The sequence below is a fragment of the Eriocheir sinensis genome, chromosome 45, assembly GCF_024679095.1.
Source record: "Eriocheir sinensis breed Jianghai 21 chromosome 45, ASM2467909v1, whole genome shotgun sequence".
Classification (NCBI taxonomy): Eukaryota; Metazoa; Arthropoda; class Malacostraca; order Decapoda; family Varunidae; genus Eriocheir; species Eriocheir sinensis.
In genome coordinates, this window is record NC_066553.1 from 12,431,983 (window position 1) to 12,453,106 (window position 21,124).

The following is a 21,124-nucleotide window of genomic DNA, read 5'->3' on the forward strand; positions in this document are numbered from 1 at the left end:
GAACCTTTTGTGAGCTGCCTCTCTATCTTTAATAGCACGAGAACAAGCGTGATTAAACCAAGGCTTTTTAGCATGAGGAGTAGAGAAAGAACGTGGAATGTATGCCTCATTCCAGAGACAATCACCTCCATGATGCGCTGGGCACACACAGAGGGATCTCTCTCCTGAAGCAGTAATCATTCCACGGGAAATCGGAAAAGTACATCCTCAGGTCGTCCCACCGAGCTGAAGCAAAATGCCAGAAGCATCGCCTCTTCGGTGGGTCCAGAGGATGTACAGGAGCGATAGGACAGGATACAGAAATAAGGTTATGATCGGAGGAGCCCAACGGAGAGAACAGTTTGACAGACTAAGCAGAAGGATTAGAGGTAAGGAAGAGGTCTAGAATGTTGGGCCTGTCTCCAAGACGGTCGGGAATACATGTAGGGTGCTGAACCAACTGCTCTAGATTGTTGAGGAGAGCAAAGTTGTAGGCTTGTTCACCAGGATGGTCAGTGAAAGAGGATGAAAGCCAAAGCTGGTGGTGAACATTGAAATCTCCTAGGATGGAGATTTCAGCGAAGGGAGAGTGAGTCAAGATGTGCTCCACTTTAGAGTTCAAATAGTCAAAGAATTTTACATAGTTAGTAGAATTAGGTGAGAGATAAACAGCACAGGTGTATTTAGTAATAGAATGACAATGAAGTCTTAGCCAGATGGTGGAAAATTCAGAAGAGTCAAGGTCGTGGGCACGAGAACAAGTGATATCGTTGCGCACGTAGGCGCAACATCCAGCTTTGGATTGAAATTTAGGATAGAGATAGTAGGAGGGAACAGAGTAGAGGTTGCTGTTAGTAGCCTCAGAAACCTGTGTTTCGGTGAGGGAGAGAAGGTGAGGTTTAGAGGAGGAGAGATGGTGTTCCACAGAATGAAAATTAGAACGAAGACCGCGAATGTTGCGGAAAATGATAAGGAGGAGGTTCGAGGAGTTATCAGGACACCTCTCAAGTCGGCAGCGATAAGGGGAATCCTCCCCGGGGGAATTTATGGTCCCCCCCACCCCCAAGGCGGGGACTCTGAGGCTCTGTTGTTCATCGCCATTTTGAATTGAATTTTGGGAAAAGGTGTGTGTGCTGTGTGGCTGTAGTGTGGTGTAGAAAGAGAGAGGAACTGTCTTTAGAGAGCATGCTGAACTGCTCTCTGGTGTTGATGAGACAAAAGGGAAACGGTTAGTGAAGACATGGGAAGGGTCTTTGAAGGGCTTCAGCACCCTCCTCGCTTCCCATATATCCTCACCGGGAGTAGCTCACGCCCGTTCGGTAGGTGTCTTCCTCCTACTCTAACCATATATTTGTACCATTATTTGTATTCATTTCATTTCATTTGTCGTTTTCATCAACTCCTTTCATTCATTTGCCTTTTATTCACATCGAACCTATTTTAGTCACCATTTTGCTTTTATTCTCCTTTAAGTTTATGCATCTATACTTTTTTTTTGTGTGTATCTTCAGCTATTGGCTGCACGTATCTGTCATCATTAAACCGTAAATTATTATTATTATATCACACACACACACACACACACACAAACACACACACACACACACACACACACACACACACACACACACACACACACACACACACACACACACACACACACACACACACACACACACACACACACACACACACACACACACACACACACACACAAGATCTTCCCAAAAAAGACTGTGTTTATGTGTATGTCATTCACCTCTTGGTCTGCTGCGGGTCTCTCTCGAGACAGCCAGCCGTGTGTGTGTGTGTGTGTGTGTGTGTGTGTGTGTGTGTGTGTGTGTGTGTGTGTAATTCACCTCTTGGTCTGCTGGGGGTCTCTCTCGAGACAGCCAGCCGTTCCCCTACGGAAGAGCACAGAGCTTATAGTACCGATCTTTGGCTAGGGCTGAGACTACTCACACACAACACACACAAAGGAACACACAAAGGAAGAACAAACAACAGCAGACCTGCTGGTCCTTACGAGGTTGTTTGTGACAAGCTGCACTAACTATCTAATCAAAGGTGGAAGATGAAGGACAGCAAAGGCGAAGGCTCCTCCCCACCCCCCCATCCCTCCAGCCAAAGCTGGCAGGAAAGGAAAAAGAACCATGCAGCATGGAAAAACTGCATGGAATTTATGTAGGAAAGAGGAAAGACCTACCATTACTGCTACCACTAACCGGGCGATAAAAGCGGACAAGGACACCAGTATTCGAAAGAACTTAACGTTATTACGACAATGAGTAATATCTTAGTTGCTGGTTGGATTCAAAACACTTGTCTAATCTATTCTTGAAGGCCGTAACTGTTGTACTATCAACGACATCACAAGGTATAGAGTTCCAAACATTAACAACTCGATTGAAGAAGAAGTGTTTAGCTTCGTGCGACGAGAATCTTTTACCAATTATCTTCAAATTGTGATTTTTTCTTGTTCTATTTGATCGATCAATTGTAAAGTAATCTTCCGCATTAATATCACTGAATCCTTTGAACATTTTAAACACTTCTATTAGATCGCCTCGCATTCTTCGTTTTGATAGGCTGAATAGATTTACTTCTTTAAGCCTTTGTTCATATGAGAAATTTCTCAACCTAGGAATCATCTTTGTTACTCTTCGTTGGACCCGTTCCAACTTTTCTATGTCTTTTCTGTAGTAGGGAGACCAAAACTGTACACAGTACTCTAGACGGGGTCGAACCAACGAATTATACAGTTCTAATATTACTTTTTCCGATTTATTATTAAAGACTCGTCCGATGAAGCCAACCAATTTGTTTGCAGTTTTAACTACCTCTGAACAATGCTGACCGGGCTTTAAATCGCTTGATATAGTGATTCCAAGATCCTTTTCTTTACTTACTGCAGAAAGTTGTTGGCCATTCATTACGTACCGAACGCGATTGTTATTTTTTCCGATGTGCAACACTTTACATTTGTCAACGTTAAATTTCATTTGCCATTGATTAGCCCAACGTGCAAGTCGATTTATATCTGATTGTAAAGCTTCTTCGTCGAGTATCGCAGTTACTTTACTAGCAATTTTTGTGTCATCAGCAAATTTTGATACTTTGCAAGTGAGCCCATCATCGATATCATTAACATAAATTAAGAAGAGCATGGGGCCAAGCACTGATCCTTGAGGTACACCGCGACAACGAGGTCACAACTCCTCGCCTGACGTCGCGTACCTACTCACTGCTAGGTGAACAGTTGCTACACGTGAAAGAAGATAAACCCAACTTATCTTCACCCGTCGGGGAATCGAACCCCGGTCCTTCTGATCCTGAGGCACACGCTCTACCCACTGAGCTACCGTGCCGTGCAGGCTACCGGGCCGTGTGTGTGTGTGTGTGTGTGTGTGTGTGTGTGTGTGTGTGTGTTTGAAGACAAATGATTAACGTGCCCGTCACTGGATTGACAGTACGATGGAGTACAAATGAACACAAAGGAAAAACAAACAGCAACAGACCTCTTGGTCCTAACTAGGCTGTTTGTTGTTGCTACCATCTACCCTAATCTACGAGTCAGAGACACAAGACAGCAAAGGCGAGGGCTCCTCCCCTCCCACCAGTCCCTCCAGCCGAGGCTGGCACGATGAGGAAGAATACCATGTAGTAAAAAAACTACAACGGAATTTTACATGGACAGAAGGAAGATCATACACGACAACTTAGCTAACACTACTTTCTGCTATACCGGAGCAAAATAGCGGTTGTTCGGGTTACCTTCTAAATATTTGTTTTGTCGGTTTTTGAACGTGCAAATAGTCTCGCTTTCGACGACGTTTTGAGGCAGACCATCCCATGCATTGATGACGCGGTTGAAGAAGTGTTTTGATTCATTTGAGTTGAAACGCTTCCTCGTTATTTTCTATCCATTGTTTTCTGTTACACTTGATTGAGAGACTGTAAACTTAAAGTAATCATGAACATTAACGTTATCGAATCGCTTGAAAATTTTAAACACTTCTTTAAGATCACCTCTTTGCCTGCGCTTTGATAAGATGAATAAGTTAAGTTCCTTAAATCTGTCTTCGTACGGTTTGTTTCGCAGTCGGGATCATTTTAGTAGCTCGACGCTGCACCCTCTCGAGTTTGTCTATATCTTTTCTGTAATGGGGAGACCAAAACTGAACGCAGTACTCAAGATGTGGGCGAACTAACGAATTGTACAGAGTCAATATTACTTTTTCTGATTTGTGTTCAAATGTACGACCAACAAATCCGATCAGTTTGTTGGCAGTGTTTACTACTTCTGTACAATGTTGACTCGGTTTAAGATCGCTGGAAATTATTACTCCAAGATCTTTTTCTTTGCTGGCTTCAGAAAGTCGCACTCCATTAATTTGATAATGAATACGATCGCTGTTGATTCCGATATGCATAACCTTGCACTTTTCAATATTGAAATTCATTTGCCATGTTCGTGCCTAACTGCTTAAGTTCGAGATCAGCTTGGAAGTGTTCTTTATCCGTTGTCGTAGTGACTCTGCTGGCTATTTTTGTGTCGTCGGCAAATTTCGATATTTTACACGATAGCCCCTCGTCAATGTCGTATACGTACACTAAAAACAGAACAGGTCCCAACACCGACCCCTGTGGAACACCGCTTTTGACATCTCGCCAGTCAGATGATATACCATTCATAACAACTCTCTGTTTACGGTCGGTAAGCCAGTCTTTGAGCCACTTACGAATATTACCAGTTAAACCGTGAGCTTCCAATTTACTAAGTAGGCGGTTGTAAGCGACTTTGTCAAATGCTTTCTGAAAGTCCAAATATATAATGTCTACTGATTGACTTTCATCGTACACATTAAAGATGTACTTGAAGAAATCGAGAAGGTTAGTCAAACAGGAACGTTTGTTTCGAAAACCATGTTACGAATCCTTAACTAGTCTGTTATCTTAAAAAAACTTTACCATTTTTCCACGAATGATCGTCTCCAAAATTTTGCACACGATTGGCGTTAGACTGATCGGTCGATAATTACCTGGTTGTGACTTGTCGCCTTTTCTTTTAAAGATAGGAGTTACGTTAGCGAGTTTCCATTCTAGTGGTACTTTTCCTGTGTTTAGCGACTTTGAGAATATGTTCAAGAGGGGCTTGCTGATCTGATGTCTTGCCTCTTTAAGAATACGCGGGGATATTTTATCTGGGCCGGGCGTTTTGTTTACTTTAATATTATCGATAATTTGTACTATATCACTTTCTACAATGTCGCTAATACTACTCAAGGATATGTCATCAATATATCTAGGGCCTTCCGGTTGCCTATCGGATAAGATTTTTTTTGGAAAAACCGAGGCAAAAAAATAATTCAATATGTTAGCGATTTCTTTATCATCATTTGTGGATTCGCCATTTACAGTTGCTATTGGGCCAATACTGGAGGAGGAGGAGGAGGAAGAAGAGGAGGAGGAAGCGGAGGAGGAAGAGGAGGAGGAGAAGGAGGAGGAGAAGGAGGAGGAGAAGGAGGAGACTCCTTACCCAGCCTGCTTCAGGAGACAACATCTGAATTCTCTCTCTCTCTCTCTCTCTCTCTCTCTCTCTCTCTCTCTCTCTCTGTCTCCACTTGTGAGGGACAGGGCCCAGGCGTAGTTAGGTGGATGGGACGCCAGATCAAGTCCCTCGTTAGGCCCGGTATCCCTCAGCTTCCCTGGGTGCGTGGCGAGATAAACACTAGAGTGGCTTTTACATTTAATTGCCTCCTCAACACCCACACACACGGGACAAGTATAGTATTCCCGGGGTAGCGTCGCCCAGCGTCAACAGAGTCCCGGTTGGAGAGAGCCAGGGGCCACTGGCAGGGTGGTAACGCGGCGGCGAGACGGTGTCGGGACGTCGGAGTTGGAAGGGCCCAGGGGCCACAAGTAGGATGGAGATAAGGCAGCGAGATGAAGCCACAACGTCCGATGAGGAGGAGAGCAATAACGGGGGCAGCAGACTGGCAGGGCTCGTGTCAGCCACAACCCCGCTCGGCGGTGAGCAGAATGGGAGGCCGATAAAGGTGTTAACTCGGCTGAGTCCAAGGGTAGTCTTGGTGGAACTGCAGTAAGACAGCTCCCAAAGCCTGGTTTGAAGCATCCGTCCGTAGCACAAAAGGGCGAGTCTGGTCCGGCAACCTCAGTACTGGATCGGAGTGTAGAGCAGTCTTCAGACGTTCGAAACATACTTGTAGTTCCTCGGTCCATACAAGTGGTTCGGGGACGCCCTTGCGCAGAAGATCCGACAGGCTGCTGGTGTATGAGGCTTCATCCGGGATGAACATTCTATAGAAGGATATCATGCCTAGAAAGGATCGAAGCAGCTTCTTATTAGAAGGAGGTGGTATTGAAGAGATGGCCGATACCTTGTTTTCCTGAGGGCGCAGGGTGTTGCCGTCCACGATGAATCCGAGGTACCCAATTGATCCGAATCCAAACCGGCACTTCGAGGGACGGGCGGTAAGACCATGCTGTCTGAGACGGATGAGGACGGAGTTGAAAGCATCGAGATGTTTTCCCCAAGTTGAGCCAAAAATGAATATATTATCAAAGTAGAAAGTTACTCCTTCCAGACCAGCAAGGACGAGTCGCATCAATCTGATGTAAGTGGCACAAGCTGTAACCAGTCCAAATGGGAGGCGGCAGAACTCCATCAACCCCAGGTATGTCGGAAAGGCTGTAAGACACATAGCTCGGTCAGTTGGTACCTGGTAATAAGCTTTGGTTAGGTCTAATTCTGAGAAATACCTGCTCCCGTAGAATTTATGAAGGTCTTCCGTTATGGTAGTTATTGGCTCCGCATCGAAAACTGTAATGGAGTTTAGTACCCGGTAGTCGACGGCAAGGCGGTAGTTGCCAGCAGTTTTTTTGACCATTGACGACTGGGGAGCAATGCGGTGACGCTTGATGATCCCTTGGCTGAGGAGTTGTTCGACTTCCTGTTGAAAGAAGGGCCTGAGATGGAGGGGGATCGGATAGAGTTTAGGCTTGACGCGCTCAGTGGTACACACTTCTATGTCAGCTTAGAAGTAATTCTAGAAGAGTAACAGAGGACGGGCTAAGAATCTTCTATACTAACAGCAGGAGCCTCAGAAACAAGATAGACTTACTAAGGGGTGAAGCTTGTTCAGAAAATTTTGACATAATAGCGATCACTGAGACATGGATAGACTTTGCTAATAGAAATTTTAGGTCGGAATTTGAAATAACGGGTTATCAGATGTTTCACAAAGACAGAAGGGGCAGAAAGGGAGGTGGAGTTGCGCTATATGTTAAAGACTCACTTAAATGTTTAGTTAACAACTCAGTCAAAACTAATATGGATTCAGAATCAGTTTGGGTGGACGTTTACAAAGGGAAAGAAAAACTAACTCTAGGAGTTATATACAGGCCACCCAACCTTAACAGGCAGGACACGAGTATATTACTACAGGAGATTGGCAGGGCGAGTATGAGTAGAAATGTCTGCGTAATGGGGGACTTTAATTATAGGAATATAGACTGGGAAGATCTAGTGGGTGACCTGGAAGCCGAGGACTTTCTTGAAGTTATACAAGATAATTTCCTTAAGCAGGTAGTTACTGAGCCTACCAGAGGAGATAACATATTAGACTTAGTCCTAACCAATAATGGGAACTTGCTACGTGAGTTGGAGGTGGGCGGAGAGTTAGGAAATAGTGATCACAGAACGGTTCGTTTTAGGTTAGACTGGGCGGTAACCCGTGATCCAAACCCAGTGTTAGTGCCAGATTTTAGAAGAGCAAACTACGAGGGGCTTCGAAGATATCTTGAAGGGTTAAACTGGGATAATTTAGGGATTCATGAGGGCCAGAACTGCGGATTGGAGAGCCAGGAGAACCAGGTAGAAATGTCTTACAATAATTTAGTTAGAGTAATAGTAGAGGGGCAAGAACAGCATATACCACAGCGAACACTTAGAAAAGAAAACAATGATCCTAAGTGGATGACTCGTGGACTAAAACACGAGATTGGGTTAAAGAAGGAATTTATCAGAAAATAAAGAATGGGAAACACATCTCAGGGGCAGGTAAGTCGAACTATCTTGATTAGTTAAGACAAACACCATGATTGCAAATAAGATCTATGATATCTAAGTAGAAAATGAGGATAAAAGTAATCCTAAGGGGTTCTTTCAGATGTATAGAACAAAAACACGGGAGAAAATTGGACCGCTGAAATCAAACACGGGAGCTAGTAGAAAATTACGAAAATATGAGCACATTGTTGAACGACTACTTCCTTTCAGTATTCACACAGGAGGATCGAACGACTATACCGGAAAGAGTTCAGGTGTACGAGGGCGGGGATGGCGATAAATTGAGGGATACAATCATTACCAGGCAAGTAGTTCAGGATGAGATAGATAAGCTTAAGAAGAACAAGTCGCCAGGTCCTGACGGGATATTTCCGAGGGTATTAAAGGAGCTAGGTGATATAATCAGTGATCCACTAACCGACATCTTTAAGATGTCGGTAAATACTGGCTATGTGCCGAGCCTATGGAAAGTAGCTAATGTGACGCCGATTTTTAAAAGGGGACAGGTCAGTTGCTTCAAACTATCGCCCAATTAGCTTAACATCGGTTATAGGGAAGATGCTGGAGTCCATAATAGCCAGGAACATTCGGGAGCATTTAGAAACATAGCTTAATTCACGACTCGCAGCATGGGTTCACAAAGGTAGGTCATGCCTCACCAATCTCTTGTCCTTCTACAATAAAGTATTTGAGGCGGTTGACAGAGATGAAAATTATGATGTAATCTATCTTGATTTTAGTAAAGCGTTTGACAAAGTTCCTCACCAACGACTGTTGCTTAAATTACAGGCTCACGGAGTAGAGGGTAAAGTTTTGAACTGGGTCAAGGCGTGGCTTAGCAATAGGAAGCAAAGAGTGCAAATCAATGGTAAAAGATCTGACTGGGGATGTGTTACGAGTGGGGTCCCACAAGGTTCGGTATTAGGTCCACTTTTGTTTATTATTTATATCAATGACTTAGACACAGGAATTAGTAGTGATGTTAGTAAATTTGCAGATGATACCAAGATCGGTAGAGTAATTGAGTCGGATCAGGACGCTAGTATTCTCCAAGGTGAACTCAACAGATTATATGACTGGGCGGATAAATGGCAGATGGAGTTCAATGTAGGGAAGTGCAGTATTCTGAGTGTAGGTAGGAACAACCCCTCACATAACTATTGCTTAAATGACACTCTCATAAGTAGGTCTGGGTGCGAGAGGGATTTAGGGGTCTTAGTGAGCTCTGATCTCCGTCCAAGGGCACAATGCATTCAAGCTAGAAATCGAGCTAATAGGGTACTGGGATTTATTTCAAGGAGCGTAAGCAACAGAAGACCTGAAGTCTTCCTCAAACTATATTTAGCATTAGTTAGACCTCATCTTGACTATGCGGTTCAGTTCTGGTCACCCTACTACAGAATGGATATCAAAATGTTAGAATCGGTGCAGAGGAGGATGACTAAGATGATTCAGGGGTTGAGAAACTTGCCATACGAGGAAAGACTCAAACAGTTAAACTTGCATTCTCTAGAAAGGCGAAGGGTGCGTGGAGACATGATCGAGGTTTATAAATGGATGAAGGGCTTTAATAAGGGAGACATTCATAAGGTTTTGTTGGTAAGAGAACCGGGTAGGACACGAAGTAACGGGTTTAAACTGGATAAATTCAGATTCAACAGGGACATAGGCAAAAATTGGTTTACTAATAGGGTGGTGGATGAGTGGAATAGGCTTAGCAGTCATGTGGTGAGTGCCAATACAATTGTCACATTCAAAAATAGACTAGATAAATTCATGGACAGCGATATTAGGTGGGGTTAGATACACGGGAGCTTAGGGTCAAAGGAGCTGCCTCGTACAGGCCTACCGGCCTCTTGCAGACTCCTGCGTTCTTATGTTCTTATGTTCTTATGTTGGAGGGAGGAAGTACAACCAGGAATTTCTGAGAAAACGTCCTTGAAGTCGGAGATGAGCTGGAAGAGTTCACTGCGTTGGGATGTGGTGAGTGTTTCTCTTACCTCCGGGACGGTGTTCGAGTCGGCCTGATCCAAGCGACCATCCGGGGTGATTGGGAGATCGTCGGCCGTTTCGAGAAGTTCCGGCTCGGCTAGAGAAAAGGTTAACTCCGGGGCATCCTGTGCATCACTGGGGAGGAAGATCTCATCCAAGACAGCGGCTTGGTTCACCTGGGCACGTCTGTAATAGCGTTTCAACAGGTTAGCGTGGTACAACTTGGGTTTCCCTTTTTCTTCTATGACGTAATTAACTCTGTTCTTACGTTCGAGGACAGTGTAAGGACCGTTCCAGGCCAGCAGCAGCTTACTAGTGGAGTCTGGAAGGAGGACAAGCACCTCGTCGCCTGGCTTGAACTGTCGGTCCTGGGAGTTCAAGTCAAAGTATGTCTTATATTTGGCGGCGCTTATGTCTGCGTTTTCAGCGGCGATTTTCGCACAGTCCGCTAGCTTGTCCTTCAGCTCTATAACATATTGGTAGCAAGATCGATCATCAGTAGTGAGCTTGTTATCCTCCCATAAATCGCGCAAGATCGAAAGCGCGCCCCTTACTGTCCTTCCATACAGGAGCTCAAAGGCAGAGAATCCTGTTCGATCGCTCGGCATCTCCCTTAAGGCGAACAAAACAGCAGGTAGGTAGCGGTGCCATTTCCGAGGCTTGTCAGAACACAGTTTTCGTAGAGATGCCTTGAGAGTCGAGTGGAACCTCTCAATCCTCCCGTTGCCACTAGGATGATACGGCGTAGTAAAGAGTGGCTTAACTCCTATAAGCCTATGGAGTTCAGACATCATCTGCGAGGTAAACTGTGTGCCTCGGTCCGACAGGATCTCACGGGGAATACCCACTCTTTAAAATATTTCTAACAGTGCCTCAGCTACCGAAATGGAAGTAACTTCTTTTCGGGGGACAGCTTCAGGAAACCCTGTGGCAAAGTCTATGATTGTTAGGATGTACCGGTGTCCTTCAGAGGTTGGAGGAGACAAGGGGCCAACGATATCAACAGCAACCCTTGAAAAGGGTTCTGTAATTATTGGGAGTTGTTTCAGGGGAACTGGTTTCACTCTTCCCTGACGGACATGCGCTGACACTTGTCGCACGACTGACAGAAGCTACGGATGTCAGACCACATACCTGGCCAGTAGAATTGTTCTCCGATCTTCATCCCCGTCTTGCGGTGCGAAAGATGGCCAGCTAGAGGACTCTCATGGGCGAGGGTTAATACTGCACGGCGGCATTCTGCGGGAACCACTAAATATCTCTTGCCAGGCAGGTTCGGGCAATTTGACGAAAGGCAAATCCGGTAAAGTAGTCCTTCGGATACCTCATAGCTAAAAGTGCAACCCTTACGAGTGACATCTTGTTCACCATTGGCGGCCTTGTTCCGCAGGGCTACTAGAGTAGGACACGCCTTCTGCAAATCAGAGAATTCTTTAGGTGTCACAGACAAAGGCTCGAGGTTTGAGAGTACCAAAGGGTGAATTTTCCGAGCGGCGGCAGCACGGGTCTGGACAGCAGCCACCTCAACTGGAATAGGAGGAGTTACAGTGTCTTCGTAGATCTTGGTGTTGTCCGGGTCGTCAGGTGAACGCACTCCTTCGACGTTACCCACCAAGACGCTGCAGTACTTTAATGGGGCGCGAACAGCGTCGATTCAACCGTCGAAGTAGGGACAGCGAAGGAAACACCTTACCACCGGGAATTCATCCGCTCGTCCCAAGTAGTCGAAGCAGCGAACGGTGTTACACTGAGAGACGTCCACGTCGGGCAGGGCTTCCTCTGACACTAGAATCCTAGAGCATCCCGTATCCCGAATGATTGTTGACACCCTGGAGCCGTTGATGGTGCCCGTAGTGTAGTACTGTTGACAAGAAGGTTTAGAGAGGCAGGACGCGATCTTTACATTTCCCGGGAAAGAGTCAGATTTAGGCTTTTGTTTGAATAATGCAGGATTTTGAGGACAGTTTGGTCTAATGTGGCTTGGCTCCACAATTATGGCACTTAACTGAGGATGATTTCTTTGAAGTGGGTGGAGATCCCTTTGAAGACGATGGTTTAGTAGAGAGCGGCCGTTTGTTGGGCTCAGTCACTGAAGGGTACCTTGAATAGTAGCGGTGGGCAGAAGCCCAGATATCGGCGCGCTTTACGGCTTCGTCTAGTGTGCGAATGTTGTTCTCCTTCAGGAACATCCGTAACTCAGCTGGGACGGAAGCCATAAACTGGTCAAGGATCATAAAGGACCTGAGATCCGAGAAGGAGAGAGTTACCTCGCTGGAGTCGAGCCAGTGATCGAAGTGTCGGCCTAGAAGGGTGGAGAATTGTTGGAATGTTTCCCCGGCACCGAGTTTGGCTGAACGGAAGGCGCTGCGGTAGTGGTCGCTTGTCCGGTGGAAGTGCTGCAAAATGGCTGCCTTCAGCTGGCTGTAGTCTTCTGTAACGTCTGCAGACAAAGAAGTGTAAAATTCAGCCAGTTTACCGGTAAGCAAGCTTCCTAGGTAGATGGCATAATCACTGACGGTAATCTTGAGGAGAGGCGATTCGTTCGAAACGAGTGAAATACGAAGCTATCTCTTCCCCTTCGCGATACACTGGTAGCTTGGGACGAGTGGCAGGGTCGGCGCCAAGGGGGACCATACCTTTGTTACCAGGTGCTTGAAGTTTAAGCCGCTCAAGGGCAAGAGCATGCTCCTTTCCTTTTCCTTCTCTTCGCTCCTTTTCCTTCTCTTCTCCTTTTCTTCCCTTTCTCTCCTCTCTTGTCTTTCACGCTCCCGCTCGTCCCGTTGGCATGACTGCTCCTCGGAGACGAGGTTCCTGAGGTCGTACCCTTCGTAGCCCAACTGTCGTCCTAAGCTGACTAGTTCCTGAATTGACGACATCTTCAACGGAGTACTAATCAACAGAACAAGACAACAAACACTATAAATGAAAACAGTTAAGCTGGTCAACCTTCTAATTAAAGAAACACAAACAATGGAGCCGACCAGCTCCAAAAAAGCGGTGAATTAAAGCACCACCAAAGTGCACGAAACACGACCCAAACTAATGTGAAACATTAGGATGAAGGGGTCCAAGGTCAGAAGAGTTAAACTCTGCACCTGACAATCACGAGGCCCTGAACCAGAGTCATCTATGACGCACCTGGTTAGGCAAAGAAAGAGCCTCACACAATAAAAAAACAGTCACCAAAACACTCACGTTGAGCCCGGAACAGCAAGTGGAGGTAGGTGACAATCCTGACCGTCAATGGTGACTGGGGTGGTTCATCTCGCCTCGAAGCACACGGAAGGGAGGAGGAATCCTGGCGAGGTCGCCACTTGTGAGGGACAGGGCCCAGGCGTAGTTAGGTGGAGGGGACGCCAGATCAAGTCCCTCGTTAGGCCCGGTATCTCTCAGACTACCCTGGGACTCAGCCGAGTTAACACCTTTATCGGCCTCCCATTCTGCTCACCGCCGAGCGGGGTTGTGGCTGACACGAGCCCTGCCAGTCTGCTGCCCCCGTTATTGCTCTCCTCCTCATCGGACGTTGTGGCTTCATATCGCTGCCTTATCTCCATCCTACTTGTGGCCCCAGGGCCCTTCCAACTCCGACGTCCCGACACCGTCTCGCCGCCGCGTCACCACCCTGCCAGTGGCCCCTGGCTCTCTCCAACCGGGACTCTGTTGACGCTGGGCGACGCTACCCCGGGAATACTATACTTCTCCCGTGTGTGTGGGTGTTGAGGAGGCAATTAAATGTAAAAGCCACTCTAGTGTTTATCTCGCCACGCACCCAGGGAAGCTGAGGGATACCGGGCCTAGCGAGGGACTTGATCTGGCGTCCCCTCCACCTAACTACGCCTGGGCCCTGTCCCTCACAGGGTTTGGACAGTATAGGGATGAGCATGAGTAGAAAGTCGTGCAGCGGGGCCGCGGAAGGAGGGGAGGCATGCAGTTAGCAAGTTCAGAAGAGCAGTCAGCATGAAAATATCGATAGAAGATAGAAAGAGAGGCAACAAGCCAGCGGAATTTGAGAGGTAGAAGACTATCAGTATTAGGAGGAGAGCTGATGAGACGAAGAGCCTTTGACTCTACTCTGTCAAGGAGAGCTGTGTGAGTGGACCTCCCCCCACACATGAGATGCATACTCCATACGAGAGCGGACAAGGCCCCTGTAAATGGACAGCAACTGTGCGGGGGAGAAGAACTGGCGGAGACGGTACAGAACGCCCAGCCTCGAGGAAGCAGATTTAGCAAGAGATGAGATATGAAGTTTCCAGTTGAGATTTTGAGTTAAGGCTAGACCGAGGATGTTTAGTGTTGAGGAAGGTGATAGCTGAGTGTTGTCAAAGAATAGGGGATAGTTGTTTGGAAGATTGTGTCGAGTGGATAGGTGGAGAAACTGTGTTTTTGAGGCGTTGAAGGACACCAGGTTCCTCTTGCCCCAATCGGAAATAATAGTAAGGTCTGAGGCTAAGCGTTCTGTTGCCTCCAGCCTTGAATCGTCAAGTTCCTGTAGGGTGGGTCCTCTATTAAAAGAGGTTGAGTAATGCAGAGTGGAATCATCGGCGTAGGAATGGATAGGACAGTTTGTTTTGGAAAGAAGATCATCAGTGAACAACAGAAAGAGAGTGGGAGATAGGACAGAACCCTGTGGGACACCACTGTTAAAAGGTTTAGGGGAAGAACAGTGACCGTCTACCACGGCAGAAATAGAACGGTCTGAAAGGAAACTGGAAATAAAGGTAAAGAGAGAAGGATAGATACCGTAGGAGGGTAGTTTGGAAAGCAAAGATTTGTGCCAGATCCTATCAAAAGCTTTTGATATGTCCAGCGCAATAGCAAAGGTTTCACCGAAACGGCTAAGAGAGTATGACCAAGAGTCAGCTAGGAAGGCAAGGAGATCACCAGTAGAACGCCCCTCGCGGAACCCATACTGGCGATCAGATAGAAGGTCAGAATTGGAAAGGTGTTTTTGAATCTTCCGGTTAAGGCTTGATTCAAAAGCTTTAGATAGACAAGAAAGTAAAGCTATGGGACGGTAGTTTGAGGGATTGAAACGGTCACCCTTCTTAGGCACAGGCTGTATGAAGGCATACTTCCAGCAGGAAGGAAAGGTAGATGTTGACAGGCAGAGGTGAAAGAGTTTGACTAGGCAGGGTGTCAGCACGGAGGCACAGTTTTTAAGGACAATAGGAGGCACTCCATCAGGTCCATAAGCTTTCTGAGGATTGAGGCCAGAGAGGGCATAGAAAACATCATTTGGAAGAATCTTTATAACAGGCATAAAAGAGTCAGAGGGGGGATGAGTAGGAGGAATATGCCCAGAATCGTCCACAGTGGAGTTTTTAGGAAAAGTTTGAGAGAAGAGTTCAGCCTTAGAGATAGATGAGACGGCAGTGTTGCCGTCAGGACTGAGGAGTGGAGGGAAAGAGGAAGAAGTGAAGTTGGAGGAGATGTTTTTGGCTAGATGCCAGAAGTCACGGGAAGAGTTAGAGAAAGCAAGGTTTTGACATTTTCTATTAATGGAAGAGTGTTTGGTTAGTCGGAGAATAGATTTGGCACGATTCCGGGCAGAAATGTAAAGTTCATAATTACCATTAGTTTGAAGACTCTGGTACCTTTTGTGAGCTGCCTCTCTATCATTGACAGCACGAGAACAAGCGTGATTAACCAAGGCTTTTTAGCGTGAGGAGTAGAGAAAGAACGTGGAATGTATGCCTCCATTCCAGAGACAATCACCTCTGTGATGCGCTGAAAACACACAGAGGGGTCTCTATCCTGGAAGCAATAATCATTCCACGGGAAATCGGAAAAGTATATCCTCAGGTCGTCCCACCGAGCTGAAGCAAAATGCCAGAAGCATCGCCTATTCGGTGGGTCCAGAGGGTGTACAGGAGTGATAGGACAGGATGCAGAAATAAGATTGTGATCAGAGGAGCCCAACGGAGAGAACAGTTTGACAGAGTAAGCAGAAAGGTTTGAGGTAAGGAAGAGGTCTAGAATGTTGGGCCTGTCTCCAAGACGATCGGGAATACGAGTAGGGTGCTGGACCAACTGCTCTAGGTCGTTGAGGATAGCAAAGTTGTAGGCTTGTTCACCAGGATGGTCAGTGAAAGAGGATGAAAGCCAAAGCTGGTGGTGAACACTGAAATCTCCTAGGATGGAGATTTCAGCGAAGGGAGAGTGGGTCAAGATGTGCTCCACTTTAGAGTTCAAATAGTCAAAGAATTTTACATAGTTAGTAGAGTTAGGTGAGAGATAAACAGCACAGATGTATTTAGTAATAGAATGAAAATGAAGTCTTAGCCAGATAGTGGAAAATTCTGAAGAATCAAGGTCGTGGGCATGAGAGCAAATGATGTCGTTGCTCACGTAGACGCAACATTCAGCTTTGGATTGAAATTTAGGATAGAGATAGTAGGAGGGAACAGAGTAGAGATGTCTGTCAGTAGCCTCAGAAACCTGTGTTTCGGTGAGGAAGAGAAGGTGAGGTTTAGAGGAGGAGAGATGGTGTTCCACAGAATGAAAATTAAAACGAAGACCGCGAATGTTGCAGAAATTGAGAAGAGAGAGATTCGAGGAGTTATCAAGACACCTCTCGGGTCGGCAGCCAGAAGGGAGTCCTCCTGGGGAGTTTGTGCCCCCCAAAGCGGGAACCTGAGGTATGACGTAGGTGTGCCATTTTGAAATTTGAATTTTGGGAAAAGGTGTGTTTTGTGTGAATGTAGTGTGGTGTGGATAGAGAGAGGATCTGTCTTTAGAGAGCATGCTGAACTACTCTCCGGTGTTGGTGAGACAATAGGGAAACGGTTAGTGAGGACATGGGAAGGATCTTTGAGGGCTTCAGCTCCCTTCTCACCTCCCATATATACCTCACCGGGAGTGGCTTGCGCTTGTTCGGTAGGTGTCTTCGTACCTACTCCAGCCAAAAATAGAAGAAATTCGACGAGATTAGAGGAAAAGGCAAACAATGAGACAAAACTTAAGGAATAACGATAAACTCATCATAAAAACAAATTTTCTGAGGTGATGGAAAGAGATGGTGAGGGGATATGATAGGAGGACGTGAGGGAAAGTGATGGAGATGAGGGGGAGTGAGGGGACGGGAAGAGGGTGAGGGGAAGAGGAGAGGGTGAAGGGAGGTGATGGGGAGGAGCAGGTGAGGAGGTGAGGAGAAGAAAAAAGGGTGATGGGATGGGATGGGGAAGAGGAGCGCTTGATGGGAAGTGATTGGGAAGACGAGCGGGTGATGGGAAGTGATGGGGATGACGAGCGGGTGATGGGAAGTGATGGGAAGGAGAGAGTAATGGGAAGTGATGGGGAAGACGAGCGGGTGATGGGAAGTGATGGGAAGGAGAGACTGATGGGAAGTGATGGTGAAGACGAGCGGGTGAGAGAAATTGATGGGAAGGAGAGAGTAATAGGAAAGAGAGCAGGTGAGAGGGAGTGATGGGAAGAAGAAAGGGTGATAGGAAATGATGGGCAGGAGAGAAGGTCAGGGGAAGTGATGGGAAGAGAGCGGGTGAGGGGGTGAGGAGAAGAAGAAAGGGTGATGGGAAGTGATGGGAAGGAGAGAGTAATGGGAAGTGATGGGGAAGACGAGCGGGTGAGAGAAAGTTATGGGAAGAAGATGGGAAGTGATGGAGTGCAGGTGAGGGGAGTTGTGTATCGCCCCGGCCCTGCCACCTGTAATGCACTTCAGGTAATGGCTGTGTACCTGGCGGGGAGACGGGTGACGGGAGGGGAGGGGAGGGGAAGGGAAGGGGGGAGATGAAGGGAGGGGAGGGAAGGAAGGGCGGGGAGAGATGGATGAGAAAGGATGAAGGGCTGGACAGGAGCAGACAGGAGATGGATGAAGGGGAGGTAAGGAGAGGGGAGAAGAGTGAAGGGAGGGGAGGGGAGGGGAGGGGAGGGGGGTGGTGAAAGGAGGGGAGGGAATGAAGGGCGGGGAGATGGATGAGAAAGGATGAAGGGCTGGACAGGAGCAGACAGGAGATGGATGAAGGGGAGGTAAGGAGAGGGGAGAAGAGTGAAGGGAGGGGAGGGGAGGGGAGGGGAGGGGGGGGGTGAAGGGAGGGGAGGGAAGGAAGGGCGGGGAGAGATAGATGAGAAAGGCTGAAGGGCTGGACAGGAGCAGACAGGAGATGGATGAAGGGGCGGTAAGGAGAGGGGAGACGGGTGACGGGATGATTAGGGAGAAGAGGAAGAAGACGAAAGAGGAGAGAAAATAGGGACAGGAGGGTGAAGAGACGAAGGAAAGAGAAGGGAGAAGAGACGGATGAAGAGAAATAAAAAAAGGAGAGAAAAGGAAGGGACGAAAGAGAAGGAATAGATAAGGGGAGAAAATAAGCAAGCATATATATATATATATATATATATATATATATATATATAGATATATATATATATATATATATATATATATATATATATATATATATATATACACATACATATTATATATATATATATATATATATATATATATATATATATATATATATATATATATATATATATATATATATATATATATATATATATATATATATATATATATATATATATATATATATATATATATATATATATATATATATATATATATATATATATATATATATATATATATATATATATATATATATATATATATATATATATATATATATATATATATATATATATATATATATATATATATATATATATATATATATATATATATATATATATATATATATATATATATATATATATATATATATATATATATATATATATATATTCCCAGTTTCAAGTGCACGCAATTGCGTGCAGAATTCGGGTTAACTCGATGGTTCACTAGCAACCAAGGGAACTGTGCAGCTTTTCAATCAACCTATATCGGCATGACGACACTGAGATTAAGCAGACGACTCAGCTATCACCTTGCATCAGGAGCGCCCAAGACCCACACTGAGCAAGTACATAAGACAAAACTTACAAGAAAAACTCTAGAAGAAAATACTGAAATAATTACAACATGCAACGACCACAGACGCCTGCCCATCTTAGAAGCGTTGTACATCAAGGATATGGAGCCAAATCTTAACATCCAACAACAAGATCTGGAGGCTCTTCCAAGCACGAGGAAAGGTGACCTTGTCCACCACTGCAGGCCTGGCATAGTTTAATTTTCATGCATGGGCAGACACAAGGACCATTGCTATGTGGGTTAGAATTTGTTACCTTTCCAGCTAGGTTGACCCCCCCCCCCTGGCTCCCGGTCTATATAAAGGTTACGTAATTAACATACAGCACTGAAAAGCTGATTTCATGTACTACAACTTAAGTTTTGTCACTATACATGATGTGGATGTGGACCTAAAGTAAATAGATTATAGGTAAATTTTTACTTTACATTTACTGTAATATATGAACATAAGTATTTTTTTCGGTGAATTTTGATGTGCTTTTAACTGATGTTAAATTCTTACCTGTCATAAATCACATTTTCTAACTGCACAACCCCCTTCGCCCTCCCAGCCCCAGCAATACCACTAAGATCAGTTATTTGATAAAACAAAAACAAAAAACACACCCAACAAGAAACACAATCAGAACTCACCAGGCCACCTGCCTACAAGGCTGGTATAGTATTTTTAATCTTAGATAACGTGGGTTTGCAATGGAAAGTATATATAAAATTGTATAACTACTGGTAAATCTTAAGAATAGCGGCTCCTAGCGGGTGCGCGTTTAGGGCACGGTGGGGTGGTAATTAAAACATTTCTAGCCAGTACGACGGGGTTTTTACAAGCAGACAGGCGTGTTTATGTGACCAGGTGTATTTTTCCGCGCGGGCTCTTCCCTTTCTTCACCCTGGAGCTCACAGTCTCATCGCCCATCGACTTAGAAGAAATCGTGAGGCCAGTATGGAAAAATACACCCCTTGTGACATAAACACGCCTGTCCGCTTGTCAAAACCCCGTCGTACATTCTAGAAATGTTGAAATTATCACCACACCGTGCCCTAAATGCACTCCCGCTAGGAGCCGCTATTATTATGATTTACCTATCTCCATTGTGATGTAAGGCCCAGCACCTCGATAGCTAGCACTAGTAGTACTATGATTGCTAGTAGTGACACTAACACCTCTCAGGAAGCGGAAAGTATAGAAGGTGCCACTGCTGCATACTGTTGACAATTCAGAGGAAGATAAAGATATGAGGAATATGCTAGTATTTTCGGTGGTACCGGTGACTCTTCCAAATCTGAACCAGAACCTGATAACTCTGTTTTTATAACTTTAATTTCAGTATCAGCAGTCCCTAAGCTGATCGGCAGGGTGTCTGGCCAGGCTCCACTGTGAGACTCAACTGCTGCAACCAGGCAGTTGCAATGAACCAGTGGACCAGTGCAATGGACCATCTGTCAATGCTACCTAGATAATACATTTAGGTAGCATCGACAGATGTGTGTGTGTGTCCAACTTAGCCTTGAATCCTTGTATACTTCTTTCATGTACTATGTCCTCATCCAAACTGTTTCATACATCAGTTTTTCTATATAGGAAACTACTTTTTTGACATATCTTCTACAATCACTCATTTTCAGTCTCCTTCCATGTCATCTAGTATCTCATGTAACCCATACCATCAAGTTATCAGGTCCCCCCTTTCTCTCCTTTTTCCAACGTTGGTAGATGCAACTTTGCCAATCTTTCATCATATGACAAGTCCCTGATACTTGGCACAATCTTTGTTGCCACTCTATGAACTCTCCAACTTCCTTATATCCTTTTTCTTGTAGGGCGACCACACTACAGCTGCATACTCCAGTCTAGGTCTAATCAGTGATATAATCATCTTTCTGATCATCTCTTCAACCATATATGCAAAAGCCAGCCTTATTCTTCTCAACAAGTTATATGTTTCCCCTGTAATTTTGCTAATATGTCTCTTCGGGGTAAAATTTCCAGTCACTGTAACACCCAGATCTTTTACCTCTTCTGATCTACTCAACCTCTCACCATTCAACACATAATTTCCTTTTACTCTCCTCACACTCTTTCCAAACTCCATTACTTTACATTTCTA